The sequence below is a fragment of the Castor canadensis genome, chromosome 13, assembly GCF_047511655.1.
Source record: "Castor canadensis chromosome 13, mCasCan1.hap1v2, whole genome shotgun sequence".
NCBI classification, from domain to species: Eukaryota; Metazoa; Chordata; class Mammalia; order Rodentia; family Castoridae; genus Castor; species Castor canadensis.
Window position 1 is genome coordinate 84,874,263 of NC_133398.1, and position 12,272 is coordinate 84,886,534.

Consider the following 12,272-nt stretch of genomic DNA (forward strand, 5'->3'; position numbering starts at 1 on the left):
TGTAAGAACCTTTATAAATGCTACAATATACCCATACCCAGCACAACAATCAAAAAAAAAAACTGAAAGATCTCACCTCCATTATTTAATTAAATGAAATAACCTCATTAATTAAGTAAATAATTAAAATGCAAAATAAAGTCTTCATGATGAAAAAATAATTCCAAGTAGAAACAGCAAATTTCAGGAAGCAATGAAGTATAACAGAAAGTAAAAATGTGTGGGTCAACATATATTAATATCATCTGAACCAAATAACACTACTGTCTTGCAGACAGTGTATTGCAGAATTAAAATATGTAACAATGCTGGGTGTGGTGACACATGCTTTTATTTCCAGGTATTTGGAAGGCAGAGGAAGAAAGAAGAATTGCAATTTGAGGCCAGCGCAGGCAAAAATTAGCCAGACCCTCTCTCAGAAACAAGAAATGGTCTCTAAACTGAAGAGAACACCCACAGAGTGGGAGAAAATATTTGCCAATTATACATCAGACAAAGGACTGATAACCAGAATATACAGGGAACTTAAAAAACTAAATTCTCCCAAAACTAATGAACCAATAAAGAAATGGGCATGTGAACTAAACAGAACTTTCTCAAAAGAAGAAATTCAAATGGCCAGAAAACACATGAAAAAATGCTCACCATCTCTAGCAATAAAGGAAATGCGAATTAAAACCACACTAAGATTCCACCTCACCCCTGTTAGAATAGCCATCATCAGCAACACCACCAACAACAGGTGTTGGCGAGGATGCGGGGAAAAAGGAACCCTCTTACACTGTTGGTGGGAATGTAGACTAGTACAACCACTCTGGAAAAAAATTTGGAGGCTACTTAAAAAGCTGGACATCGATCTACCATTTGATCCAGCAATACCACTCTTGGGGATATACCCAAAAGACTGTTACTCCAGAGGCACCTGCACATCCATGTTTATTGCGGCACTATTCACAATAGCCAAGTTATGGAAACAGCCAAGATGCCCCAGCACAGACGAATGGATTAAGAAAATGTGGTATCTATACACAATGGAATTTTATGCAGCCATGAAGAAGAACGAAATGTTATCATTCGCTGGTAAATGGGTGGAACTGGAGAACATCATTCTGAGTGAGGTTAGCCTGGCCCAAAAGACCAAAAATCGTATGTTCTCCCTCATATGTGGACATTAGATCAAGGGCAAACACAACAAGGGGATTGGACTATGAGCACATGATAAAAGCGAGAGCACACAAGGGAGGGGTGAGGATAGGTAAGACACCTAAAAAACTAGCTAGCATTTGTTGCCCTTAATGCAGAGAAACTAAAGCAGATACCTTAAAGCAACTGAGGCCAATAGGAAAAGGGGACCAGGAACTAGAGAAAAGGTTAGATCAAAAAGAATTAACCTAGAAGGTAACACCCACGCACAGGAAATCAATGTGAGTCAATGCCCTGTATAGCTATCCTTATCTCAACCAGCAAAACCCCTTGTTCCTTCCTATTATTGCTTATACTCTCTCTACAACAAAATTAGAGATAAGGGCAAAATAGTTTCTGCTGGGTATTGAGGGGCGGGAGCGGGAGGGGGTGGAGTGGGTGGTAAGGGAGGGGGTGAGGGCAGGGGTGAGAAATGAACCAAGCCTTGTATGCACATATGAATAATAAAAGAAAAATGAAAAAAAAAAAAAAAGAAACAAGCTGGGGATGGTGGTCTACACCTCTGTATAATTAGAGCTATTTAGAGGCAGAGATAAGAGGATCACAATCCAAGGCCAACTCAGGCAAAAGCATGAGGTTTTTATTGTCCAACCGGGGCTGCACAAAAGACCCTGTCTTGAAAACAAAAAAACAAAAACAAATCTATAGAAGAAATCTTTAACATGCCTCTTTCATAAATAAAGAAAGGAGATTTAAAAATCTGAAAAACAAACTAAAAACAAAAGAGGTATGGCTCAAGTGGCAAAGTGCCTAAGTACAACCCCTCCACAAACAAAAGCAACATTCAAAATAGCAAAGTTGAAATATTCTAATGACCAATAATTGCCTGGGAAGTGGTAAAATAAATATTTTAAACTGTTATAAGTCAAATATGTGTTTTAGAATCTCCAGGGAAACCACTAAAAGTATAATTTAAAAATTATTTCATTAATTAGCAAGTAGAGGGAAACTATAATAATGAAAATATGCATTAATCTGAGAAAAGAGAAGGAAGATGAGAATATAAAAGAATATAAAATCAAATAGAATAGAAAATAAATAACAAGATGTTAGGGATTGGTACAAATATGTTTAATTACACTAATAATGCAAATACATTCAAACTGAGTTAAAACCATGTAACTTATAAGGGCCATACCTTAAATATGATCACTCTGTGAAGTAGAAGAATGGGAAGGTTCGCATAGTACAAACAATAACCAAAAGAAAATGTAACTATACAAATATCATACAAGGTGGATGTTAAGCCTAGAAGCATTACTACAGATAAGGAGAGACATGTAATGTTGATAATAATTTAATCCATCAGGAAAACAGAATTCTAAATTGTATGTACCTTATAACATGATTTCAAAATACATGAAGCCAGAAATGACAGAACTAAAAAGAAAGACAAATCTGCTGGGTGAGGTTGGTGCACAGCTTGCAATTCCAGCACTTAGGAGGCTGAAGTAGGAGATCTCATGCTCCCTAGCAAGTTCAACGCCAGCCGGGGCTGCACAAAAGACCCTGTCTTGAAAACAAAAAAAAAAAACAAATCTACAGAAGAAATCTTTAACATGCCTCTTTCATAAATAAAGAAAGGAGATTTAAAAATCAGTAATGCAGCTGAGAGTATAGCTCAGTGGTAAAGTGTTTTTCCTGCCTAACATCTATGACAATCTAAGTGCCATACCCAGAACTGTAAATAAAATCAGTAATAATATCAAACATCTGAACAATTAACAATGATGTTACTTCTTTCTTCTACATAACAAATACAAAATAGTTTCATAGTATATTGACTGAAATAACAGAAATGAAATGTAAATCAGGTGATGTTTTATGGAAGAAATCTTAAATAGTGGGTTTTTTCATTTAAGAAAACCAAATCATTGAAATGCTACATATTAAAGTTTTCCTTGATATAAATTTGTATGTAACCTAAATCTTAAGTAAAAATTCTCTTCAATTTTATTTAAATGTAATATTTGTACTATCATGGGAAAACAGGTAAAATTTCAGAATAAATGATCACCACCTCTAGGTGCTGTTATACTATTACCATATTTGGATGGCACATATGCATATTGATCATCTCACTTATCAATGTTAATAGTTGAGTCAGGACAATACATATGATAAAGGCAATTATTTAGCACCATATAATGACACCCTGAAATGTTTCTGTGTTTGAATTTTGTTAGCTGTTGGGCTGTTATTGTTTGATCATCATTTTAATTATTATTATCACTATTATGCTTCTTACATAACACATGAAGTGTTGAGAAAGCACATTTTGGGACTTAATGAGAGGGAATACATTTTTTACTAAACAATATATTTAAAATTAGTGGCAATTAGTGTGAGTGATGTGTGTTGTAAGTTCAACTCTGAAGTGACTCCTAACCCTGGTATTATGACATTGTAGCACATTTCCAATTAACACACGGGGTATGAAGACCTATTTAAAAAATTCTCAGAGATAATTTTTTAAGCTTGTTTTAATTGAATAAATATCATTCAGCATATTTATAGTAGCTGACAAGAGAGGAGGGTTACAAATTTTAGAAACAATGACAAGGTTTAATAAAATGATAAATTATACATTACTACAAAACTAAGAGAAAGTACTGAATTTAGCCTCCTTATCCTTCTAGAACCTTCCCTCCCATTGCTGTATGCAATATAAAGAAATACTTAATACAGCATCTTTCAATATAATTAAGTCTCAATGGGGCAAAAGTTTGCATTTTCTGAATCAGGTTATGATTGAAGGATACATTTACTTGATAATAAAAAATCCAAGATTGTGATTCAAAAGAAATTGGAGATCTCGAAGTATGAAATATCCCTCTTATTAAAAGAAGAAACGAGAATGTCACGTTATAAAACTATCAGTCATTTTGCAGAAAATAAGTCGGTTTCCATAATAAAAAATAAATGTACTTTTTTGGTTGGCTAATTTTAAATCACAATAATTCATTCTTTCACTGATGTGACTGAACTTTATTCAGATATTTTATTGGTTGTCAAAATGTATGCTTAAAGGTATATAAATATTCTTTTATATTTAAAAAACACAGATATTAATAATCCATTAAATATTTCAGAATATAGGAAATAATGTTTTCATAATTAAACATGTATCCTTATTTAACTGGCAGTTTTGTACTTTGCTATCCTAACTACATAACATTAAGATGACATAGATTAAAATCGCATCAAAAATTAAAATTGAACACCATTAATACAAAATTACTAACACAAATTGAGTATTCCTTACTTGAAATTCTTGGGACTAGAAGTGTTTTTAATTTCAGATCTTTTTTTGGATTTTGGAATATTTGCCTATATATAATGAATTATCTTGGGAATAGGACCAAGTCTGGACAATTAACTCATGTTTGATATATACCTTATGCACATACCCTGAAGGTAAGTTTATACAGTGTTTTTAATACACCTGGGTTGTGACTGACTGATCCCATGAGGTCAGATGTGGAATTTTCTACTAGTGGTGTCATGTCAGTGATCAAAGAGTTTCAGATTGTGGAGCATTTTCACATTAGAGATTCTCAACCTGTACTTGGTTGACTAAAAATCCATGATGCTTAAAGCTATACAATCAAAGCAGCACTATAAAGTTCTTAGAAATTACCTAAGCTAGGGGTCATCAAACTCTTTTTGTAAAGGACCAGAGAGTAACATTTATAGTTTTTCAAGCTGCATGGGCTCTATTATAACTACTCAACTCTGCAGTGCAACCATAGACAATATGTAATGACTATGCTATGTTCCAATAAAAGTTTATTTATGAGAATAAGTGATGGTCTGTGGATCATAGCTTGCCAACCCTTGAAAGTCAACAATACCTGGTCAGTAACTCACTGATCACTTACCATATGTCATGCCTTGTGCTAGGCACTGAAGACACAGAAATGTATCAGACCTGATTCCTGCCCTCAAGGAGCTTTCAGACTAGCAGGAGAACATGTACATTAAGTATGTGCAAACTATTGTTTTGAGTATAGGAGAGAAGGAGAGTCAGTGAGTGGGAGAGAATTATTAGTTAATGAGCATAGTGAAAATTTCTTAAGACACACAAAAAGAAGACTGGTACTTTGGTAGGTGAAATTGTGAACAAAGTTAAATAAGCAGGAAAGAATTTAGAAGTTTAAAAACTGAATAATAGTTTAATAAGTTTGAAGTATAGTATGAGAAATAGCACATAGTAAGAAACAATGTTCCCTAGGATCTTTAAGAAATTCCTGCTAATGACTCTGGATTTCTTGATAGGGCAGTAGAGACAACCGATGCGTTTTGACCTAGAGAGCAGGGTGATCTTATTTGTATTTTTGAAAGACTACTGATAGCAGTATTGTGGAGTTTTGGGGTTTTTTTTGACAGTGTTGGGTGTTGAACTTAGGGCCTCATACATGCTAGGCAGGCACTCTAACTAGCAGTATTATGAATGATGCAGAAGAAAAAGGCAGGGTAAGGAGAACAAGCCATGGAGTCTACATACTGGGGTCCAATTCCTAATTAGAAGGGTGAGAGCAGTATGAACATAGCATTGTATTCAATGAATTCTCTTGAAGACTTAGGTCTTCTTTCTGCTAGAGAAAAAAGCATCAATATATAAAGTGATCAAAATATTTCAAAGATAATTTAAAGGAAATATCTTATTATCAGATATCATAAAATTTTAATAAAAATATATCCAGGACGGAAATCATGATTTATGTATCATGTTATTTTTAGTACTTGATTAGAAACTGTAAGATATAGTTGCTAATCTCAGCTTTAACACATAAAGTCATAAGCTTATAAGCACATTCTTTAATCTTTCTGAGTGTTGATTTTTATTTTGGAAAAAAGTAGCCATGGAGAGAACACCTTCTCCTCCATGATTATAGGGAAATACATTAATGGTTGTGAAGGCATTTTCACTATAGTTTATCACTCAAAATTATTATAATATGAACAAAACATTTGAAAGCACTAATTATTCTTGAGTACCTGATGGATAACAGATAGAAGAGAGATCAGAGACTGCTAATGTATTGGTAGAAATCCATATCTACCATTGTGTTTTTAGCCGGCTCAGAAAACCCAACCCATGGTAAATGAAGTCCAGAATAACTCGTGAGATTAATGATCCTTCTAAAATGGCCTGCCCTTCAGTGCTTTCAGGCTCTTAGCATTTCTTATTGTGAGTGCACACACACATGCACCCTTACATATCACACACAGATACGGGTGTGTTTAAAATCTCATTGTCCTTCACACTAAATCACATTAATGCTCTTTGCAATCTTCACAAATGCACATACAACGTAAATGTCTGATATGTGACTAGAATGTTAGTATCTCCTGTTCCTTTTTGGTTCTGCAGTCACTATATCCAACTCCTATGGTACCCTCACAGACATGCACACACAACTACAACATACACAGTACAGCAAATACACAATATACAAGCAAAACTCACACAGAACACAATACACATAGCACATACCACATGTAACACACCAACATGCACAACATTTATGCTCAGTATAAATACATGCAAAATGCACACACAAATAATACTATGCTCATTGCACATACAACACACATAAGATACACAAACCCACCAACACCATGATGCCAAAGTACCAGTCATTTATCTTCCACTTACATAATATTTGCTCTGTTTGCTTATCTCCTAAACATTCTTTTACCTAATATTTTACCTGGCTTATATACATACTAAAGAATATTTAATGTAATTTTTTCCTGCTCTCTTTCCTTGTACTTAACAAACTGTTAATTATCTTATTTTTTTTGCATATTCAACTTATCAAAGGTATCAGACAGAGAAGTATTAGAATAGGTCTGGTAAATTTTAACCATCAGTTATGAAAATGTTGATTATGCTCGTGGTAGGAGATTAATCTACACATACAGCAATGCCTTTTTGACTTACCAAAAAAAGATAAGAGTTGTTGTTATTTGCAGTAACTCAGCTGAGAACTGAGTCCAGGGTCTGTGCGTGCTGGGCAAGTACTCTACCACTGGAGCCATGGCATCAAACTGGGACTATTTTTTAAATTACAGGAAACATGAGGCCAGCCAATTCAGTTCCTCTCGCTAGCATTGAATATTGCTGTTAAAAATGATCTTCACTACGTACTGTCTTCTAAAAACTGCATTTTCTACTTGAATATTTCTGAGATTTACCTTTTATTCATATTTATTTTCATACAAGATGAATTTTGAGAATAAATAACTTGCAGATTTAATGCAATTTTTAAAATGAATATATGACACGTAGGGCAAGGAGGTTTTAGTATTATACTTTTCTTTTGAGGAAAAAATCTTTGCTGTGGCATCTGGCATCCAAATATCACATTGGCTAAGAGGAAAAGGAGAGTAACAAACTTCGTGTTTCCAGCAACCAAACTCTTCCACTCTTGAATTAATGTTCTTACAGGGTATTTGAGAAGATAAAGTTATGCTCATATTACGGTCATAACACATTTATTTTTAACTTTTTCAGAGCTTGATTTTTAGACTGTCTTTGAGACATTATTGGTGCAAAGCAAGTTTTAACAGAGCTGGGGTTGGTACAAATACTTTTGAGGGAGGCAAAAGGAGTATCTCTTATACCCATGTGTTTAGACTTTCTTTGAAATATGAAGAACTACCCTTGAGTTTGGTGTAAAATAAATGCAAAAATATGAAAACAGACACAAGTTTTCAGATGGAATGCTGTGTTAATTGGTTTATACATGCCTTAATGACATATCAGTGAAAATTAGTGTGTGGATATTGCACCTGACTTGTATTTCATCCAGAAGACCATAGCTCTTGGAACACTGGTTCATAAGCTTTAGATGACTATGATTTTCAAATTTCCTGATTATTTTTCCCACAGGTTAAACTCATATAAAAATTCATCCTTTCATAAATCTTTTTCATTTAAATCATAATCAAAATAACATTCTTTTAAGAATATGTGGAGAGTTTGTGACTTATAATCAATTTGTAAGTCTATAAAAATCCATTAAAGGATGAACTAAATCTAGGTAAATGACACTGGGATGAGTAATGCTTACATGAAATAGTTTTCTAAGAAAAAATGTCCAAATTGATAACCATTTAAGATGTTTTTAAAGCTTAACCTTAAATATTGAGTCCTTTTTTGTTACTGAGTAGTCTTTGGTATATTTTGATAAATTTGTGGTCAAATAGAGTGTATCAGAATGTTAAGGGATTAAAGCATTAAAGGGATTGAACAAATTACTTCTTATTTCTTTTCAATTTCATAAGACTGTGACTACATATTTATATAACTTATTAATAGCCTCCATATAATATACAATAAGAAATATACTATCCTTAATTTTAAGGAACTGCCTAAAACACATCAAAGAAAACATTCTTCTTGAAAACACTCCTTCAGGCTGTGTCCTATGGCACATATTCTGAAGGGCCTTTCTATTCTAATATAACCAGATCCTGGGTCAAAACAGATAAGATAATGTATTCCTAGCTTTCCAGTACTAAATAAAAACTCTGAGGCCAATAATCCCCCGAATATATAAATGAATAAACAATGAAGAAAACCCCACTAACCTGACTGAAAGAGAATATGGATTAACATAAATGTTGACCTGCTGCTCTAGAGTGAAACTAGGATCCATGGAGGAAGCTAAAGAACTCCTTGATTGGCAATGCTTTTGGGTCTTGGAGGAAGAAAAAGCAATTCTTCTTGAAAGAAAACATCTCCAAGTTAACTCAGGAGTCTCACTCTGTAAAATCAACTAAATGTGAATTCATAATCATCATCAAACATAAAATAAAAGCTACCAGAAGGGGCAATCAGCAGAAACAACATGCCAGACTTCAAATCATGAAATGATCAGACAGAGATAAAATGTAATAATGCATGAAATGTTTAAACAAATAAATTGGAATCACAGAAATGAATAAGTAACAAGTCTCCATGACTATAGCCAGGGATACTGAAACAAATAGGACTTTTATAAGTAAAAGCTTTAAACAGCTAAAATTTAAAACCCAATAGACAAACTAAAAAACAGATTTGATACAAGTGAAGAGAATACTTGTGACTTGAAAGATGGATTTAGAGAAAAAATATACCACAGCACAGAGAGACAAAGAAATGAAATATGAAAGAGAGTTTAAGGAACATGAAGGATCATATGTGAAGTCCTAGAATGACAGAATACAGATAACTCAGTAAGAGGTAATATATTAAAAGCCAAGAAGCATGTTCATTTGGTGAAATATGAAGCCTATATATAAAATTTCAGTGTTTGAAATTGTCTTTGAACTGGCAACCATCATTATCACTTTGTCATCATATTAGAGGTTTTAGTTGGATCCTGTACCTTCATGTTATGATGCCAACTGAGTAACCATGGCTATGACTACACTATGGTTTGATAGCTAGTGAGAATTTATTCATACATAGGACTGACTACAAACTACTACAATATTCCATCTTATCCGTAGTACCAACTTACCCTAAGCTAGATCTCCTTAGTGTCCCAGCTTCTCAAGAGCTACCTAACACACTTCCTGGTGTGGTGTTTACCACAGACTATGTTCTTACACTGACTGTATAGATAGAAGAGGAAGAAAAGTAAATCTAACCCAGGCCTTGTGCCTGGTCTGTATTGTGAATGGGAAGACATGGGGTGGGAGAAAATAACAGCTACCTAACACTATGAATGTGTAAAGGAAGGGAAGTTGGAGTGGAGACAAACAATAGTTTAAAACAGTTGAGATTAAAAATCTCACCTGTTAATATACCATACATACAAACATTTGAACACAATGCTGGGTTCCACCCATGGAATTAAGGAACCCCAAAAGTTAAGCTTCATTGCAAAAATAACTAGAATTGATATAAGGTAACTCAACAGTTAAAGTAAGTGCAAAGCACAGTTAGGGTCTCTTTTCTGCAGAGGAGTCCTGACAGATCTGCATGTTCCAGACTTTCCTATCCTAGCTGTTCTCTCCTGGGTATTTATGAAACAAATCAAACCCCTCCACAAAAGAACTCATGATTTCTGCCATCCAAACTTTTTCTTCTTTTCTCCTCTGTCAGTGTTCTTTACTTCAAAAAAGGGCTCATGGTTGAACAACTTGCTCAAGCTTAAAATGTAAGATTATTTTTTACTACATTCTTTTATTCATGCTTCACACCCAATATATCAGTTGTATCTTCAGAGTATTTTCAGGTTCTAATCCTTTTTTTCCACTTCGTAGACACATGTGCAAGCCTCCATTACATAGTCGTCAACCTGGCCTGCTTTCCATCTTGCGTCTCCAGTCATGTGTCCACCTGAAGGATTATATGTGAAGCCCTGATGAATGTGGAATTTGGAGTCCCAGAGTGACAGAAGAAAGACAACTAATTAAGAGGTAATATATGAAGATTAAAGAAACAGAGTGATCCTTTAAAAACAGCAGTCAGGTCCTGTTTATCCTGTTGCAACAAGAATAAAAGCCAAACTCCTTAACAGGCAGGCCCTACAAGGATTTATGTAATCTGGCCCTTGTCCGTCTCTCCAACCTATTTTCTGAGCCCTTTTCCTTCCTTATTACCCTGCGACGGATGTCTTCTGCAAACACACTAAAGTTATTCCCATTTGCCATTTGGAATACTCTTCTAGCAGAACCTCACATGAATCACCCCTCACTTCTTTCAGGGCTGCTCAAATGTCATACCATCAGAGAAAACTCTCTGCTATCCCTATCTACAAAACTACTTTTTTGTCACTTTTGATTTCTTCATCCTGCTATATCATTCTTAATTTGATTTATTGCTACATGACTTATTCATTATATGCCTCTATCTCTAGAATATTGCCATGAAGGAATTCTTATTCCTTCATGAATTGAATGAATCCAACATTGAATACTTAGACCCTAGAACTTGGTCCAAGCATAGACACCTCCACATTAGTTCATTTATTTTAAGAAGCCACATTGCCATCATGTTATCATTAATAAGGTCATTCAGAGCCAGCATATTCCAGGAGATGAGAGATTAAGATATGCATATTCAATTTTCTTCCTAAATTTTTGGTCAGTCTGTCTTCTTGAAAAACACTGGTCATTGTGTGTGCCCATTAGAACTGACTGATTCTTGCAAGCAAGGTTATAGTTCTTATCTTTTTCTGGAACTCCTTGGCTTACTTGAAATCCCCAGTGCTCATTCTTTACATATGGGGAATATACATGTACACTTTAAAAGAATCTGGCATACTTAAGAGAAATAAGACTATCATATATCTACTTCCTGTCCCCAGAGCTAACAGCTACTATGTAATATACGTTTTAGTATATATTAGATATTCTAAGTACTTTACTCATAGTCATCTGGCCTTCACTACAACCTATGAAGACTTGTTATCCTAATTTTACTGATGAGGAAACTGAGATCAGAGAAATGAAGTAACTTGCCCAAGGCCTTAAAGTCTGTGTTATAAACCTGTGGCTGTAAATTTTGTGAAATAGGCACCTGCAGTTTCCATGCGGGATATGAGTCATCAATGAGCCAGTTTATAGCAATGAGTAAATACTCACATTGTAAATGCCATATGTGTTGGGATCCATCTGAGCTCTCCTTGACACTCTTTCACCCATTTCCACTGTCAATTCTTTCTGTAGAACTCTCAGGGCTCAGTCTCTCCATAAAAAGTCCTTCCTCAATCCACATTTTCCTACTTTTCTCTTAGGGAATGGACCTCACTCTTCTTGCCTCATTAACTGGAACATTAGTGAGACTCTCTACTTACTGCCTCTGCATTGTTTCCTCACTCTTATTCCAAGAAGGGAAGGTGGTGTTGAGCAACTGGCTTGCTTAACTTTGCAGAGATGTTTCTGCAATTATGAGAGAAAGGGAAGGTGGCCTAGACAAACCTATAAACCACCATAGCTTTAAAATTTTAGCATTTAAAAATTGATGGTATATCAAAATTATAGAAAAGTTGCAAGAATAATGCACAGGAATCTCAGATACTGATATCCATCACTTCCTATTTCCAAATGTTAACATTTTACTTACA

The 12,272-nt window shown here is 34.6% G+C and overlaps 1 long non-coding RNA gene and 1 pseudogene across 1 annotated transcript in view; both read left to right on the forward strand.

Annotated features, from left to right (window-relative positions):
• The window catches only part of LOC141415670 (uncharacterized), a 213,010-nt gene that overhangs the window by 174,841 nt on the left and 25,897 nt on the right, over positions 1-12,272 (forward strand). The window contains exon 2 of the long non-coding RNA XR_012440656.1: positions 10,468-10,623. This is a non-coding gene — a long non-coding RNA (uncharacterized lncRNA). The remainder of the gene's footprint in view (positions 1-10,467; positions 10,624-12,272) is intronic.
• LOC141416020 (small nucleolar RNA SNORA51) lies at positions 9,780-9,892 on the forward strand (annotated as a pseudogene).